This window comes from Sciurus carolinensis, chromosome 9, assembly GCF_902686445.1.
Source record: "Sciurus carolinensis chromosome 9, mSciCar1.2, whole genome shotgun sequence".
In the NCBI taxonomy this organism is placed as follows: domain Eukaryota; kingdom Metazoa; phylum Chordata; class Mammalia; order Rodentia; family Sciuridae; genus Sciurus; species Sciurus carolinensis.
Window position 1 is genome coordinate 119,554,403 of NC_062221.1, and position 18,133 is coordinate 119,572,535.

Genomic DNA, 18,133 nt, shown 5'->3' on the forward strand with positions numbered 1-18,133 from the left:
AGAAACCACATGCTAGGTCAGTAATTAGACCTAATAATATAGCAACTATTTTCACATAATTTAATTCAACAGCTATTTCATAAATATTAAGTGGTAGATACTCTATTGATGTTTTGAATACAAAACAGGGAGCTCATATACAACATATATGCCCAAAGAGCTGCATTTATTTGCAATTAATTAAGTCTCCAGTGCTGTTTATCAGTTCTGTAGTTCTCTATTCCAGTCCCTATCCACTCTTTTGGATAAAGTCATATTTTCCCCCCACTCTTCTCAGCTATCTCCCAACTTTTTCATCATCCTTATTCACAGAAAAATGACCTTACTTCCTATTTTGAGAGAATAAAACAATCTGAAAATAACCTTTGAGAACTGAACATCAAGTCACCCACTTGCTTGCAGAGGAGTGTCCCTTTAGTAATGCCACCTGCCCATCAAACACTTTCAAATTCATAACCCTGATCCTGATCTTCCCCCTGAATCCCAGGTTAATAAATCTAGAAGCCTACTAAAAATAGTCATTTGAATGTCTCACCCCCAAGTTTCTAACCCCTATCCCCCAAATAAAAATGCTTCAGTCAGTCTTCCCCATCACATAGTGAATGTTTTCTTCTTCCAGTTTCTCACATTACAAGTCTTATATCCATCCACAACTTATTGTTTTGTCTTATGTCACACATCTATCTATCAGCATATTGAGTCTTCTTTACCTTTGGAACATATCCAGAATCATTATCACCTCTTTCCACTCACCAGCATAACCTTGGCCTGAAACACCACTATTTGTGGGAATTATTTTAGTCAATCTTAATTTATCTCCTAAGGTAGCTTTTTCTGTGTCATTGTAATTTGGTGATAACACTACAGAGTCTGAGATTTTTAAAGTCAAATACACCTCTAGGTTGTTAGGAAAGTAATCCTGTCTCTAAGCAGGAGGTACTTATTTCACAGCCGGTTCAATTGACTTACATATCTTACATTTTTAGGGTTGAGTTTCCTGAACCCTTTCTTCATTACTACTTCATACTGTTATATATTTGAGGGAAGGTCAAATCCTATCACCCCACCTTACCCACTTGTTTCTTTGGCCTCTGCTTTTTCTCAAGATGCCAAACATTTTGCTATCTCAGATCTACATATTTGCTTTTTCCTCTGCCTTAACTGGACTTGCCCAAACATTAGATTCAAACTTCTTCACCATTAAACTGTCACCTTATTAAAAAGACTTTCTCTAACACTTATATAAAAGGAAGCTTATACCCAAAGGACTTAAAATTGGCACACTACAGTAAGCAGCCACATTCATGTTTATAGCAGCTCAATTCATAAATGTTAGATTGTGGAACCAACCTAGATGCCCTCAACAGATGAATGGACAAAGAAATTGTGTATATACACAATTGAATATTATTCAGCCACAAAGAAGAATAATATTATTACATTCACAGATAAATGGTTGGAATTGGAGAATATTATGCTAAGTGAAATAAGCCAATCCCAAAAAACCAAAGCCCAAAAGTTTTCCCTGATAAGTGGATAATGATACACAATGGAGGTGAGGGAGAAGAATGGAGGAACTTTAACTTCTGTGGAGGGAAATAACAGGGAGGAGGGGGTAGGGGTATGAAAAATGGTGGAATGAGACAGACATCATCATGCTATGTACAGGTATGATTACATGAATGGAATGAATCTACATCATGCACAACCATAGAAATGAAAAGTTGTAACCCATTTGTGTACAATGAATCAAAATGCAGTCTATAAAATTTAAAAAAATATATTAAAAAATAAAGAGCAATGCACCCCCTCTCTCCATTCTTGACTTCCTTTGCATTTATGCCATTTTTTAAATTCTCTATATAAATATCACCAGCTAGCTAGCATTTTACTGATTTAGCCCATGTTGTTGTCTGTCCCATCCTGTTTGAATGTGAGCTCTAGGAGAGCAGAGATTGATCTGATTTCCATTGAGAACCTGGAATACTGTCCACCACATTGAAGTACCTCACAAGATACATGGTGAATAAATAAAGACTATTTCAAAATTGCCTACTTCTTCCCCCTCTGGAATTTTCTTCCTTATTATAGATCTTCCCTGCCTGCAATTGATCACAAAATAGTTGTTTTTTCTTGAGTTAAAAAGATATTTTCTTAAGGACTAGGAAGTAGTAAAAAAAAGAGTGAAAATTTATGATGTTATATTGTTTAATATTCATTTGAGGATCTCAGATTCTATGCTGTGTGACTTTTAGCATCAAAATTGTGTGCAGTATACATACACACTCATGTCCATAATACTCAGCCTCACTCCACACATTCTTTTACCTCTATTTTTAAAAATATTTTTGTGGTAGATTGACACAATACTTTCATTATTTATTTTTATGTGGTGCTGAGGATCGAACCCACAGCCTCACATGTGCTAGGCAAGTGCTCTACCACTGAACCTGACTCCTGAGTGAATATAAAATGCTGCCTCTGCTGTTTTTCTTTTCTTTCATTATACAAAAATTGGGCACATCCCCTACTCAGGTGCAGTAGAAGGAATACCATGTAAAGAACCCTAAGTTACAATCCTCCAAAGTGTCTAAAGTGTTGTGACCACCAGTCTCTCCTCTCTTCTCACTTGTAGAGAACATGTGATTTTAACACTCTTAAAACAACTTTCATTATACTATAAATATTAGTGTTCAGCTGTTTTAAATGTAAAATATTTTATTGTCTTTTGGTTTACATTGCAAATGGAATGATTTAATTCATTTAAAAATATCACTTATAAGCACAAATCACTTTAAAAATACATCTCCTGTTATGGGAAAGCATTTTCAAGTATTAGACAGCATTTTGTCTCATATATATTTTTGTTTCCTTGTCCTTAATCCTAATTCATTCAACATCATTCAGTCACTTTTCTTGCAAACTTGAAATAGAACATTTATACTAATGTATATTGTGTTTGAAAACTGTTTCACTCTACAATGTGGAACAAATGTTTCGATAATATTAGAATTGTTTTGTCATTTGAAACGTTGCACCTTAAATTAATATTTGGCATTTATACAGCTAGAAAAAACAGCTTTATTCTTAGGAATGTAACAGAGTAAGATTCATTTTAATTTTCTCGATGAATGCCTGATGTTCTTTCCTCAGTAAAGCTAACAGTGAAGTTTCATGGTATTATAACATTATTGACATACTTACATATTTTCAAACACTAAACTTGTACAAATTATTCCAGAGCTTTCCTTAATGGTATTTTCAAATACCTAATTTTTCTTCCTCTTTTCATATTTAATTAAAACTAGATCTGACGCTCCAGGTTGACTTAATTCCGCTTCAATTCTGGAGTTCATGTGGGCCATCTCCTCTCATACTGAATACTTCCAAATAACTTTAATACAATTCTTATTATGTGTTTGTTCATGTGTATGCATTTTCCCAAGTTTACTATAATATTTAATATAATTTTTAGCTAAAAGATATGTTAGTATCATCATTTTAGTTTAAAATTATTTCTTGTTTTTAAATATTATGTGGAATGCCATCTTAGCTTCTTTTCCATTGTAAGTCCTAGTATTTGTATCATGATTGTCACATATAAAAATAGGACAAGATATCCCCTGATAGCAGGTCGTGACGTTTTCCCCCTGCAGTTTGCGTGGTTGGCATGAAATCATTCACATTATATGGCCCAAACTCAAAGAATGAAATAACACTTATCTTTAAAATGTCTGATCACTGTTTGTATTTCAGTAAGGGGACAGGAGTGATACCTACTGTCCCATATGAGGAATGGACTCATGAACTTAGTGGTAGTAACATTGAGATGTCACTTATTGGGTTGACAATAAGTCCTGGCAATGTTGCTAAGATCTTACGCATATTACATCTCAAATGATCCTCACTTACCTTAGACTTCAGAAAGGAAATGTACTTAGAAAGATCTTTAGGCTCTTTCCATAACAGGCACTAAATAAATAAATATGAAATTATAAACATCTTCAAATAAATTACCTCAAAACTGTGAAATGCAGTTTCTAAGAGATAATTTATATGGGGAAATTCCCAGAATAATACAAATTTCTAGAGCAGCTTTCATTTGATATACGTTGACATAAGTCTTAATCCATTAAAATCATCAGTTTGCTTAAGAGGCTGCTGAGGCTCATGGACACTGTACCTGGACATGTTGAGGTCAACTGTCAATGACTTGGAATCCTAGAAGACAATGATACTCAGGACCTTCCTGCAATACCTTCAGCAGTGTATAAAATTTAAAAGGAATCTTTCCACTTTTTGACCCTCCATCTTGTCACCTTACAGAAGAAAGCATTAGGTGAAGAATGTTTATAAAAACTAGTGGATAATTATGATACAACATTAAGGAATACAGTTGGAATACTTTTTATCTGGTCTGCAAGGATAACTCCTAATAAGTTGCTTAGGAGAGAATATGTAATGAAATAAAATAACTGCAATATTTGTGGGTAACTTAAAAAAATCACCAGAACAAACTTCTTTGTATTTGACATTTTTTTGGTTAAATAACTGTTATCCTCATTGCTGATTCATTTTTTTCAGAAATATTATCATCATTTTAGTTGCTTTTTCATACCATTATTGCACATAGATAAATGAAAAAGTATTTCTAATAAGCAAAATGAATGTCTAAATGTAATGCATTTTAATGTAACACTATTTTCTAATATTTGACTTCCACAAGAGGGTCTTAGTGTTGATCAGACATAATTGTTTATAGGTAATTACATGCATATAAAATTATTATGTGATAGAAATTTAATGAAATACAAATGAAAATAGAACTAAATACAAATAAACATTGTTAAAAATGCATTATTAATAAAACTGACAAAGAATCCCTGGGACAATACCAGTATAAGCAAAAGTAATTAGAATGAAAATATTTACTGACAATCTAGTTAATTATGCTTTAACTTCCTTTTGCTGGTTAAAACTTAGCTGTAGACATTTTACTCAAATGTTTTTCTTGTGAAGTCTCACTGGGCATAAATTCCAACACTTTTCTTTCCTTTAATTTTAGATTAATTTAATAGTCATTAAAAAAAAAAACTAATATTTGTCTCAATTACTCTCGACAACTTAGCTCCTTTTGTAGTTATGTTTCTTGAAAATGAATTTAAGTTATATTTATAAAATTTAAAAGTAATTTTTAAAGTGAAAATAATGATTTGGAGACTACCAACTAAATTTTGTCATCTTTCCCTTTATCAGTAGTAGGAATATCTAATCTTTCTTCTCTTTCTCTTTAATTAAAAATATATCATTTGTATTACAGACACAAGATTAGTTCAAATTTTCCCTGACTCCCTTTACTTTATGGTCAAGAGCTTACTCTATCAAATGCAATATTTTGTGTTGGACAGGCTGATTTAGAAAATGTTGCTGTGGTCAGCTTTGGTGACTATGCATGCTATAGTGGTTAAGCCAATGATAGCTCTACACCAAAATTTGAACTGCTCATATAAATGCATTCGAGTGTTCAATCATGAAACAGCCGAAGTTATTCATGGAGGAATGGTAATTGGGGTTCCAATATTTATTGTGGTATAGCAAACCACCAAGATCTTAGTGGCTTAAAACAACCACTCTCTCACATGATTGCCCATTCTCTGCCTCAGGAATTTGAGTTAGGCACAGAATGAATGGTTTATTTCTAATGGAAAGACACTAACGAATAGAAATAATCTGAATTTTTGGAGTTATGTTTATTTTATTTTGAAATTATTTTATTGTGTATATATTTAAGGTGTGGTACATTGTGAAGTGATTACAATAGTCAAATAAATTAACTGTGTGAGTTGATGGATGTACCTCACATGCATGGTTACTGTGTGTGTGTGTGTGTGTGTGTGTGTGTGTATGTGTAAGAGCAAATCTACAGCAAATTTCTGGCATACCATATGTTATTGTTAACTAAGGATTTTATCTTGTATATTAGATTTCTGGACTTCTCCATCTACTATGAGTACAAATATTACACCCATTTCCTCTGCCCTCAGGCCTTGATAACAACTGTTCTGTTTCTATATAGTGGTCTTTTTAAAAAAGATGTTCCTCCTGAGCTTTCTGGGTAGACTTGGTGACCTTGGTGACCTCCAGTAACCTTCTTGTCCACTGCGTTGATGACACCCATGACAACTGTCTGCCTCGTATCACAAACATTGAACATATCACAACCCAGAGGAGGATAGTCAGAGAAGCTCTCAATACACGTGGGCTTTCCTGGAACCATATCAACGATGGCAGCATCACCAGATTTCAAGAACTTAGGCTATCTTCCAGCTACTTACCAGAATGGTCATCAATCTTTTCTTTCAGTTCAGCAAACGTGCAAGCAATGGGAGTTGTGTGGCAATCCAGTACGGGGCATAGCCAGCACTGATTTGTCCTGGATGGTTCAGGATAATCACCTGAGCAGTTGCTTCCATTGGTGGGTCCTTTGTGCTGTCACCAGCAATGTTGCCACAACAAACATCTTTGACAGGCATGTTCTGGACATTGCAACCCATATTATCTCCAGGAAGAGCTCCACTCAGAGCTTCATGGTGCATTTCAGCAGACTTCAACTTGCTGATTTCATTTCCTTTAGAAACTTACCCACAGTGGTATTAATCAATCAGAGAGTAGTTGTATTTTCAATTTCAATACTGTTTTCCATAATATTGTTACTAATTTCCATTCCTTGCAATAGTGTGCAAGAATTCCTTTTCCTCCTCATCATCAGCAGCCCTTATTATCTCTTGCTTCTTTAATAACAGCCATTCTTACTGGAGAGAGATGATTTATTATTGTCATTTGAGTTGCATTTCTTTGATAGTTAGTGATGTTGAGCACTTTACATAGACTCTTAGCCATTTGTATTTCTTATTTTCATTGAGTCCCTTACATTTTCTGCATAATATCCCATTTCAAATTTATAGTTTACAAATATTTCCTTCCATTCTATACTTTATCTTTTTACTCTGTTATTTTATTATCTACTTTTTTACGTCTACTTTGAAGATAGTAGCAACCCAGTAATAAATAAATGCTTAGTCAATTTAATTTTTTTTCTTTTTTTGCTGAGATGTATGAGTTCCTAATATATTTTGGATGTTTTTAATGTGTATGTGTGTGTGTGTGTGTGTGTGTGCGTGTGTGTGTGTGTGTGAGCGCACACATGCTCACATGTATGTGTTTGTGTGGTGCTGGGGATGGAACCCTAGGTTTAATGCATAAACTGCATCCTCTGCCCCTGTTTTAGAAAAGGTTTTCTCTCCTATTACATATTTCCTTTCATTTCAGTGTTTGTTTACTTTGCCATGCAAAATATTTTTAGCTTTATGTTTTCTATCTGCTTAGTTGTTTCTTTGCTGCCTGAGTTTTTGTTGATACAAAAAAAAAAAAAATCATTGCCAAGTCTAAAGCCAAAAGGGGGCATTGAGGAAGCCAGTGATAAAAAATCATCAAGTGAAAGTTGCCTGACATGTCATACATTAGCCTCCAAAGTGTTAGAACACAAACCCATTAAGGAAGGGTATTTAAAAATTAATCTTGACAGATCCAAGATGGCGGACTAGAGGGTGACTGCATCTCCCGTTGCTCCAGAATCCAGGATTCAAGAAGGGGGGCATTGAGAGACTCGGACTAACATAGAGCTGCGGGGTGAGTCTCTCCCACCAGGTGAAGCTCGGTCTGGGGGGCAGGCTCAGACAGGGGAAGCTTCTCAGAGCAGGGCAGGGCAGCTAGAGTCTTCCCCAAGCAGCCCTTCTCCCTCCAGCGGCGGCAGACTCGTTCCACAGCCAGCTTCTCGGAGCACGCTGCCCAGTGGGAACCTTTCCGCACAGAGCCAGCTCCAAGCCCCAGACCCAGCAGCGGACCCCGGCCCGCAGGCAGCTTCTGGGACCAGGACAGGGCAGTCAGAGACTTCCACAAGCAGCCCTGCTCCCTCTGGCAGCAGGCTCAATCCACAGCAAGCTTCTTGGAGCAGGCCACCCAGTGAGAGCTTTTCCGCACAAAGCCAACTCCCAAGCTCCGGACCCAGCGGTGAGCTCTGGACTGCAGGCAGCTTCTGGGACCAAGGCAGGGCAGCCAGAGACTTCCCCAAACAGCCCTGTCCCTCTGGCGGCAGGCGCGATCTACAGCCAGCTCCTCGGAGCAGACCCGCCCAGTAAGAGTTTTTCCACACAGAGCCAGCCCCTAGCCCTGGAAACAGTAGCGGGCTAGGGGCAGCTTTCTTTGGAAGCACTGCATTATCAAGTTCCTCCAAGACTTCAGGCTACTGAAGGTTGGGAAGTGATATATAGGAAATCTACAGGGACACTATAAGCCTAAGAGGAAATCTGCAATATCTCAGAGTCCCACTGATATCTGACCAATATGAGAAAAGGGAAGAAAATGTCCCAAACAAACCTAGATACTGTATCAATAAAACCCAATGAGAGCACAGCAGAAGAAATGTCAGAAAGGGAGTTCAGAATGTACATAATTAAAACAATCAGGGAAGCAAACAAGAAGATGAAAGAGCAAATGTAGGCATTGAAGGAGGAGATGAAAGAGCAAATGCAGGCATTAAATGATCGCACCAATCAACAGTTAAAAGAGCAAATATGGGAAGCTAGAGATCATTTCAATAAAGAGTTAGAGATACTGAAAAAACAAACAAACAGAAATTCTCGAAATGAAGGAAACAATAAACCAAGTTAAAAACTCCATACAAAGCATAACCAGTAGGATAGAACACCTGGAAGACAGAACCTCAGACACTGAAGACAAAATATTTAATCTTGAAAACAAAGTTGACCAAACAGAGAAGATGGTAAGAAATAATGAACAGAATCTACAAGAATTATGGGCTATCATGAAAAGGCCAAATTTAAGAATTATTATGACTGAGGAAGGCTTAGAGAAACAAACCAAAGGAATGAAAAATCTATTCAATGAAATAATATCAGAAAATTTCCCAAATCTGAAGAATGAAATGGAAAACCAGGTACAAGAGGCTTATAGGACTCCAAATATACAAAATTACAACAGACCCACACCAAGTCACATTATTATGAAAATACCTAACATACAAAATAAAGACAGAATTTTAAAGTCCGCAAGAGAAAAGAATCGAATTACATTCAGGGGAAACCAATAAGAATATCAGCAGATTTTTCAATCCAGACACTAAAAGCTAGAAGGGCCTGGAACAACATTACCAAGCCCTGAAAGAAAATGGATGCCAACCAAGAATCTTATACCCCGCCAAACTTACTTTCAGATTTGATGATGAAATAAAATCCTTCCATGATAAACAAAAGGTAAAAGAATTTACAAAAAGAAAGCCGGCATTACAAAACATTCTCAGCAAAATATTCCATGAGAAAGAGATGAGAAACAATGATGCAAATCAGCAACCAGAGGAATTAGCCTAAAGGAATAGCCAAATAAAGGAGAAACCAAATCATGTTAAAAAAGAAAAATGAGTCAAATGACTGGAAATACAAATCATATCACAATAATAACCCTGAATGTTAATGGCCTGATCTCAACAATCAAAAGACATAGACTGGCAGATTGGATTAAAAAGAAAGAACCAACCATATGCTGCTTGCAAGAGACTCATCTCATAGAAGGAGATACCCACAGACTAAAGGAAAAAGGATGGGAAAAAACATACCATGCACACGGACACAGCAAAAAAGCTGGAGTATCCATCCTCATTTCGGATAACATGGACTTCAAGCCAAAACTAGTCAGAAGGGATAAAGAAGGACATTATGTGCTGCTTAAGGGAAGCATAAATCAGAAAGACATAACAATCTTAAATATCTATGCCCCAAACATTGGCTCATTCATGTACGTCAAACAAATCCTTCTCAATTCCAGAAATCAAATAGAAAACAACAAAATAATACTAGGCGATTTTAACACACCTCTCTCACCCCTGGATAGATCTTCCAAACAAAAATTGAATAAAGAAACCATAGATCTCAATAACATAATCAACAATTTAGACTTAATGGACATATATAGAATATACCATCCAACAAAGAACGAATACACTTTCTTCTCAGCAGCACATGGATCCTTCTCTATTTTATGCCACAAAGCTACTGTTAGCAAATACAAGAAGATAGAGATACTACCTTGTATTCTATCAGATCATAATGGATTGAAATAGGAAATAAATGACAGAATAAAAAACAAAAACTTCTCCAATACCTGGAGATTAAATAATATGCTATTATATGATGACTGGATAACATAAGACATCAGTAGGGAAATAAAAAAATTCTTAGAAGTAAACAAGAACAAAGACACATTTTATTAAAATCTCTGGGACACTATGAAAGCAGTACTTACAGGAAGATTTATTTCAATGGGCGCATTCAACAAAAGAAGTAAAAATCAACAAATAAATGACTTAACACTACAGCTCAAAGCCCTAGAAAAAGAAGAGCAGACCAACATCAAAAGTAGTAGAAGACAGGAAATAGTTAAAATCAGAGCCGAAATCAATGAAATTGAAACAAAAGAAACAACCGGAAAAATTAACAAAATAAATAGTTGGTTCTTTGAAAAAATAAACAAAATTGATAAACCCTTAGCCACACTAACAAAGAGAAAGAGTGAGAAAACTCAAATTACTAAAATTCAGAATGAACAAGGACATATCACAATAGACACGAGTGAAATACAAAACATAATTAGAAGCTACTTTGAAAATCTAAATTCCAACAAAACAGAAAACCTTGAAGACATCAACAAGTTTCTAGAGACATATGAAGTGCCTAAACTGAATAAGGAGGACATACACAACTTAAATAAATCAATTTCAAGCAATGAAATAGAAGAGGTCATCAAAAGCCTACCAACAAAGAAAAGTCTGGGACCAGATGGGTTCTCAGCCGAGTTCTACAAAACCTTTAAAGAAGAGCTCATTCCAATACTCCTCAAAGTATTCCATGAAATAGAAGAGGAGGAAACCCTCCCAAACTCATTCTGTGAAGCCAATATCACCCTGATACCTAAACCAGACACATCGAGGAAAGAAAATTTCAGACCAATATCCTTAATGAACATTGACACAAAAATTCTCAACAAAATTTTAGCAAATTACATACAAAAATATCTTAATAACATAGTGCACCATGATCAAGTGGTTTTATCCCAGGTATGCAAGGTTGGTTCAACATCCAGAAATCAATAAATGTCATTCACCGTATCAACAGACTTAAATTTAAGAATCACATGATTATTTCAATAGATGCAGAAAATGCATTCGATAAAATACAGCATCCCTTCATGCTCATAACACTAGAAAAAAAAGGGATAGTGGGAACATTCCTTAACATTGTAAAGGACATTTATGCTAAGCCCATGGCCAATATCATTCTAAATGGTGAAAACTGAAAGCATTCCCCCTAAAAACTGGAACAAGGCAGGGATCCCCTCTTTCACCACTTCTATTCAACACTGTCCTTGAAACTCTAGCCAGAGCAATTAGACAAACCCAAGAAATTAAAGGGATACGAATAGGAAAAGAAGAACTCAAACTATCCCTATTCGCTCATGACATGAATATATAGAGAGAGGAACCTGGAAATTCCACCAGAAAACTTTTAGAACTCATAAGTGAATTCTGTAATTTAGCAGGTTACAAGATCAATGCTCATAAATCCAATGCAATTTTATACATAAGTGATGAATCTTCAGAAAGAGAAGTTAGGAAAACTACCCCATTCACAATAGCATCACAAAAAATAAAATACTTGGGAATCAATCTCACAAAAGAGGTGAAAGACCTCTACAATGAGAACTACAGAACACTAAAGAAAGGAATTAAAGAAAACCTTAGAAGATGGAAAGATCTCCCATGTTCTTGGATAGGCAGAATTAATATTGTCAAAATGGCCATACTATCAAAAGTGCTATATAGATTCAATGCAATTCCAATTAAAATCCCCATGACGTACCTTACAGAAATAGAGCAAGCAATTATGAAATTCATCTGGAAGAATAAGAAACCCAGAATAGCTAAATCAATCCTTAGCAGAAAGAGCTAAGCAGGGGTATCGCAACACCAGATCTTCAACTCTACTACAAAGCAATAGTAATAAAAATGGCATGTCATTGGTACCAAAATAGACAGGTAGATCAATGGTACAGAATAGAGGACGTGGACACAAACCCAAATAAATACAATTTTCTCATACTAGACAAAGGAGCCAAACATATGCAATGGAGAAAATATAGCCTCTTTAACAAATGGTGCTGGGAAAACTGGAAAACCATATGCAACAGAATGAAATTAAACCACTGTCTCTCACCCTGCAGAAAACTCAACTCAAAATGAATCAAGGACCTCAGAATGAGACCAGAGACCCTGCATCTTATAGAAGAAAAAGTAGGTCCAAATCTTCAAATGTCGGCTTAGGATCATACTTCCTTAACAGGACTCCTATGGCACAAGAAATAAAAGCAAGAATCAACAACTGGGATAGATTCAAACTAAAAAGCTTTCTCTCAGGAAAGGAAACTATCAGTAATGTGAAGAGAGAGCCTACAGAGTGGGAGAAAATCTTTGCCACTCATACTTCAGATAGAGTGCTAATTTCCAGAATATATAATGAACTCAAAAAACTCTACACCAGGAATACAAATAACCCAATCAAGAAATGGGCTAAGGAAATGAACAGAGAATTCACAGAAGAAGATGTACAAGCAATCAACAGATATATGAAAAAATGTTCAACATCTCTAGTAATAAGAGAAATGCAAATCAAAACTACCCTAAGATTCCATCTCACCCTATTAGAATGGCGATTATCAAGAACACAAACAACAATAGGTGTTGACGAGGATGTGAGGGAAAAGGTACACTCATACATTGCTGGTCGGGTTGCAAATTAGTGCAGCCACTCTGGAAAGCAGTATGGAGATTCCTCAGAAAGCTTGGAATGGAACCACCATTTGACCCAGCTCTCCCACTCCTTGGCCTATACCCAAAGGACTTAAAATCAGCATACTACAGAGATACAGCCACATCAATGTTCATTCCTTCTCAATTCACCATAGCCAGATTGTGGAACCAACTTCAATTGATGAATGGATAAAGAAACTGTGGCATATATATACAATGGAATATTACTCAGCCAAAAAGAATGATAAAATTATGGCATTTGCAGGTAAATGGATGAAATTGGAGAATATCATGCTAAGTGAGATAAGTCAATCTCAAAAAACCAAAGGACGAATGATCTCCCTGATAAGCGGATAAGGACATATAATGGGGGGTGGGAGGGGTAGCGTTAGGGTTAGGGTTAGGTTTAGGGTTAGGGTTAAGAAGGGTGGTAAGAATGGAGGAAGAAGGACTGTATAGAGGGAAAAGATGGGGTGGCAGAGGTGTGGGGGAGGAAAAAAATAACAGAATGAATCAAACAACATTACCCTATGTAAATTTATGATTACACAAATGGTATGCCTTGACTCCATGTACAAACCGAGAAACAACATGTATCCCATTTGTTTATAATAAAAAAATTTAAAAAAATAAAAAAAATAAATAAAACTAATCTTGGTCAAATCGTGTCAAAGAATGTGGGAACCATGCTTGAAGTCTGCCATCTATATTTTGTGAGCGATAGGAGAGAATTGAAGAATTTTAGTCAGAGGAAACTTCTTATTCAGACCAGAGAGAAGAGTCTGAAATCTTATTACAACAAAATATTACTTAACAAATATTATTTAACAACATATCTAATTTGGATACCTTATATCCAGAAACTAGTCACATCCTAGGGCTGGAATAGAAGAAATAGAGTGTATAAGAGAAAGGTAAGGAAGATAAACTATTCACTTGTATTTTTATTTTGTTCCAAAGAGCATATTGGAAAAATAATAGAATAAGTTTACTACTTTTGATAGCTTTATTGAGATTCAGATTTTACTAACAGGCATAAACTCTTCTAGAAATTCGTTTAATAACTGTTTTTATCCTAAAGCTTTTCACACAAATGCTAAGTGAACATAGAATTAATTAAAGTACACATCTTCACATTTAATGTGAAAAATAGATGAATAAATGAATAAATAAGTACAGTGAGGCTTTTAAAACCTTAATTATGTGATGCTTTCAGAAAATAAGTTTATTCTGAGTAAATCAGGGAATTTTTAGTTTCTTATATTACCTAGAATGATTCAAAATCATCAACATAAATTTACTCAAAATCATTCATTATAGAAATAAAAGGAGTATAGAATTCCCTTTGTGTTGTGGAAAAAATAAAAATCTGCAACATAGATATTATTTAGTTAACATATTGGGGAAAGAAAAGGTTCAAAATGCTTACCTTGTATTTATCACACTGAATCCCAGCATCAAGTATATGTACAAGACACTAATTTGAAAAAAAAAAACAAAACTATAAATAAATTGCAGAAATATCAGTAGAGTAGAGGGAGAGAAGCAGGGGGAGGGAGGTGGAGGAAGGGAGAAATGCTGGAACTGAATTAGAGCAAATTATATTCCATGCTTTTGTGATTAGGTAAAAAAGTATCCCAATTGTATGTATACCTAAAAAGAGCCAAAAAAGTAAGTTTTTAAATAGAATAGCCTACTAAGCTGGTATTATTTCCAAAAGTTTCAAAATTCAAAACTATGAGCAATAAAAACAATAACATTGATTTTTATGTTGAGTAATATTAAATAGGTTTGTCATTGTAATTGTACTTACAGTCTCTGAGAGATACCTTTACTGCATATGAATCCTCATTATTGATACTAGGGATGTCAAAAAATTTTTGAATATGATATTCTTCACCTTAAGTATTGGTCATCAGAGATCCTGACTATGCTAAATTATTTTCTATAAATGCATACACAGAAATATATTTATAAATGCATATACTTATTTTCTATAAGTGCACATACATATATGAGAGAGTACTGTATCAAATATTACAGAAAATTATACATAATATAAAAAATGAATAAATATTTCTTGGGGATTTATTCAGTTACTTTGAATGGTTAATTTTTTGTATGTAATGGGTAACACCACAGAATTTCCTGATGGATTAGAAAAGAGATGAAGGATCAAAGGAAAGGGTACTAAAATGCCCAAATTTTGGACTAATCATTTGAAGTATAGTGTCTCCATCTTTTGGACTTGCAGAAGTCTGAAGTGGAGCAGGCTAGAAAGAGAGGAGAAAGAGCTGTTTCAATTAACTATAAAACTTTTCTGCTTATCTGAAATTTTTAGTCCTTAAAAAAGAACTGTTTCCTTTGCTTTTGGAGGCTAATATTATATATTTTTTTTAAATAATGATTTTGTTCAATAGTCACAGTATTAAGTCAGGTTCTGTCACTGCATTTCACCAAGGGCAAAAGTGGCCCTGTGACTTGTTTTCTAATGGAAGCTAAGGGGAAGGAGACCAAGACTTGAAAAGTTGCACTCAGTGAGACTTCCCACTCTTATGCCTGGAAGCTCTCTTGTCTTTATGTGAACTGGCTTAGGATGATGTTTTAGAGCATGAGAGGCCATCCAGAGAGAAAGTCAGAGCATCTCACCATGCTCATATTCCAGACACCGCATTGGTACCATTCTATACTCACCACCCTGCATCAAACAAACCACCCAGGCAACGAGCAACAACAAAACCCATTTGTTTGAGCCATGATTTTTTTTTTTTTTTCTGGCTGGAACACATTGTGACATAGGCAAGGTTAACTGATACAGATTTCAGTGAGGTTATTTAGTTAACTACATTGATAACACCGTCTGGGTGATTATAAGATTTTTGCTTAATTTAAAAAAGAGAATGCTTTGAGACTAGATAGGCCTGACTTTGAATCCAGTCTCTGCCACTTCCTACTCATTTGACCTTTGTCTGTGACTCAACTTCATTTGCACTTCAGTTGGGCTATAACTTTGGACAAATTTGAGGATGTTAAACTTCATAAAATATTCACAGCATGTAGTACATGTTCAACAAATGATTATTTTTTTCACTACATGCCATTATTGAGATATCATGTAATTTTCTTAGCCTTTTCCTTATATGTGTATTATTATAATTTTTAATATTCTGCAATCAAAGCTATATTTTGTAACTGACCTTCTCTACTATCATTATTCTGTTTTTGTACATTCTTATTAACCTTCTGTGAAATTCAAATCACCATTACAATTTTTTGACAAAATTTTATTTTCTTGGCTTTTATGTTTACTCATAATTGATCTTTCTTTCTTGACAGCATTGTGGGGACCCTGAGTGGCATTTGAAGGCACTCATGACAGTGTCTGTTGGAGATTTACAGCACTTAATCTGTCAGAAATTTATCCTTAGAATTAAAGAGAAGTAGGATATCTTTAGACCTCAGGTCTCATGCTTAGTTACATTCAAAATATCTTGTAAAATGAGTTTCAATGTCAGCATACTAATGCCTGTGTCAGCTTTTTACAAGAGTGGCAATGATATACAGCCACCTAATTTTGACTGGAGACTATAAAATAGATAGAGTGGTCAGGTTTAGTCCTAAGTAACCTTTTATCCAATGACAGTAATTACTTATTTGAACCTTTAATTCATTTAAATTTGCTTGAACTTTCAAGTGACTACCCACATATTTTCCATTTTGACAGATAAATTAAATGACTAATATGTAGAACAACCTTCCTGACTGCTTTGATGTGATTGACAGTTTAAAAAAATCACAGAGCACTTTTTACCTCGCCACATTTGAAAAGCTCATTTTTAAAAATACAATTTATATTTGTTACTTCACTACACTATTTTCACAGAAATATTCTCTAAAGTAAAAATTCAGTTCCCAAAAATGAGATTCCATAAGATTCTGGAAAATGTGGAAATTTCTTGCATACATGTATATATGTGAGAATTCCAAAGGTTTCTTTACAGTTCTTGCTTATTTATGTCTCTAGTAAATAGTCACTACTTTAAATGACATTTAAAACATTTATGAGACATAACAAGTGACCTACCAAAAGCATATGTCAAATTTATTGCTCCAACGAAAGGACTGAATAAAATATTCCTCATACTTTTATCTTCAAACAATATCTTTCTCTAACTCAATTGTATTTCTTAAAATATTTGATACACTGTATTTCCTTCCAGTGCTAAGCCAGTGAAATCACACATCATAAGGAACTTTCAGCCAGGCTGTTATGGGAGTGATTATAAGGAGCGAAGCTTCCTTGTGGTCCCAGTGAATTATTTGAACACACTCCCTCTCACCTTACCTGCCATCAGTATGCTTCCATTCCCTAAGTGTAGCACTATATTAAGCTGTAAGTCACTCAATAACTATATTACCACTACATTCTTTTAAAACTTATCAATTCAAATTCCTATAAGTTGAAATCGCTGTACATCCAGATACAGAATAGATGACTCATGGCAGGCTTATTTAGGAAAAAGAAAATTAGATTAGATATGATTTAATGACACCTATAACTAACCTGTTACTTCTATTTTGTAGTTATTATTGATTATCCTTTTTTCTCCCTAGTTTTAATTCCAGGTAGTTCTTGGATGTTATCAGTAGATCTTGAGCAGCTTATTATAGAGGACGATTACTGCGATCCGTTTCAAATTTCTACTTTGGTAGAATACGGATGCATCCAGGGCATCTGAATGTATAATTAACATCCCCTACATTCTCCTTCTGGTTTTTAAAGATTTAGTTTGAGAAAACTTTGAGAATTTGAGTTGGGTCCCTTACTTGAAAGTGTCTCTTTTCCCTATCCTTCATGTGAATTGCAATCAGCAGATATATCCAGCAAATCTTGTGTAATCATGGAGAAAATTGAAGCCATAATTTTAAATCTGAGGATCTTTATTTCTGTATATAAACATTAGAAAATGACCATTATGCCATCATGTTGTGTTGCCATCCTCCCTACTTTCCATATTTTCCCCTTGTGTTTATTCAGATTTATTAGTATTTAAAATCGGAGGACTTTAGAACTGGAAGGAACATTTATAGTGATGTAAATAAAGCCTCATTTATATATGAGGAATATGATTCTTGAAAAAGAGATAGAAGACTTTATCTTTAAAAGTAACGACCTGTTTTAGATTGCTTAAAAAG

At 34.9% G+C, this 18,133-nt stretch overlaps 1 pseudogene; it reads right to left on the bottom strand.

Moving 5' to 3' along the window:
- Nucleotides 1-6,084: 6,084 nt before the first annotated feature.
- Nucleotides 6,085-15,611, bottom strand: LOC124993737 (elongation factor 1-alpha 1-like; annotated as a pseudogene).
- Between the last annotated feature and the right edge of the window lie 2,522 nt (nucleotides 15,612-18,133).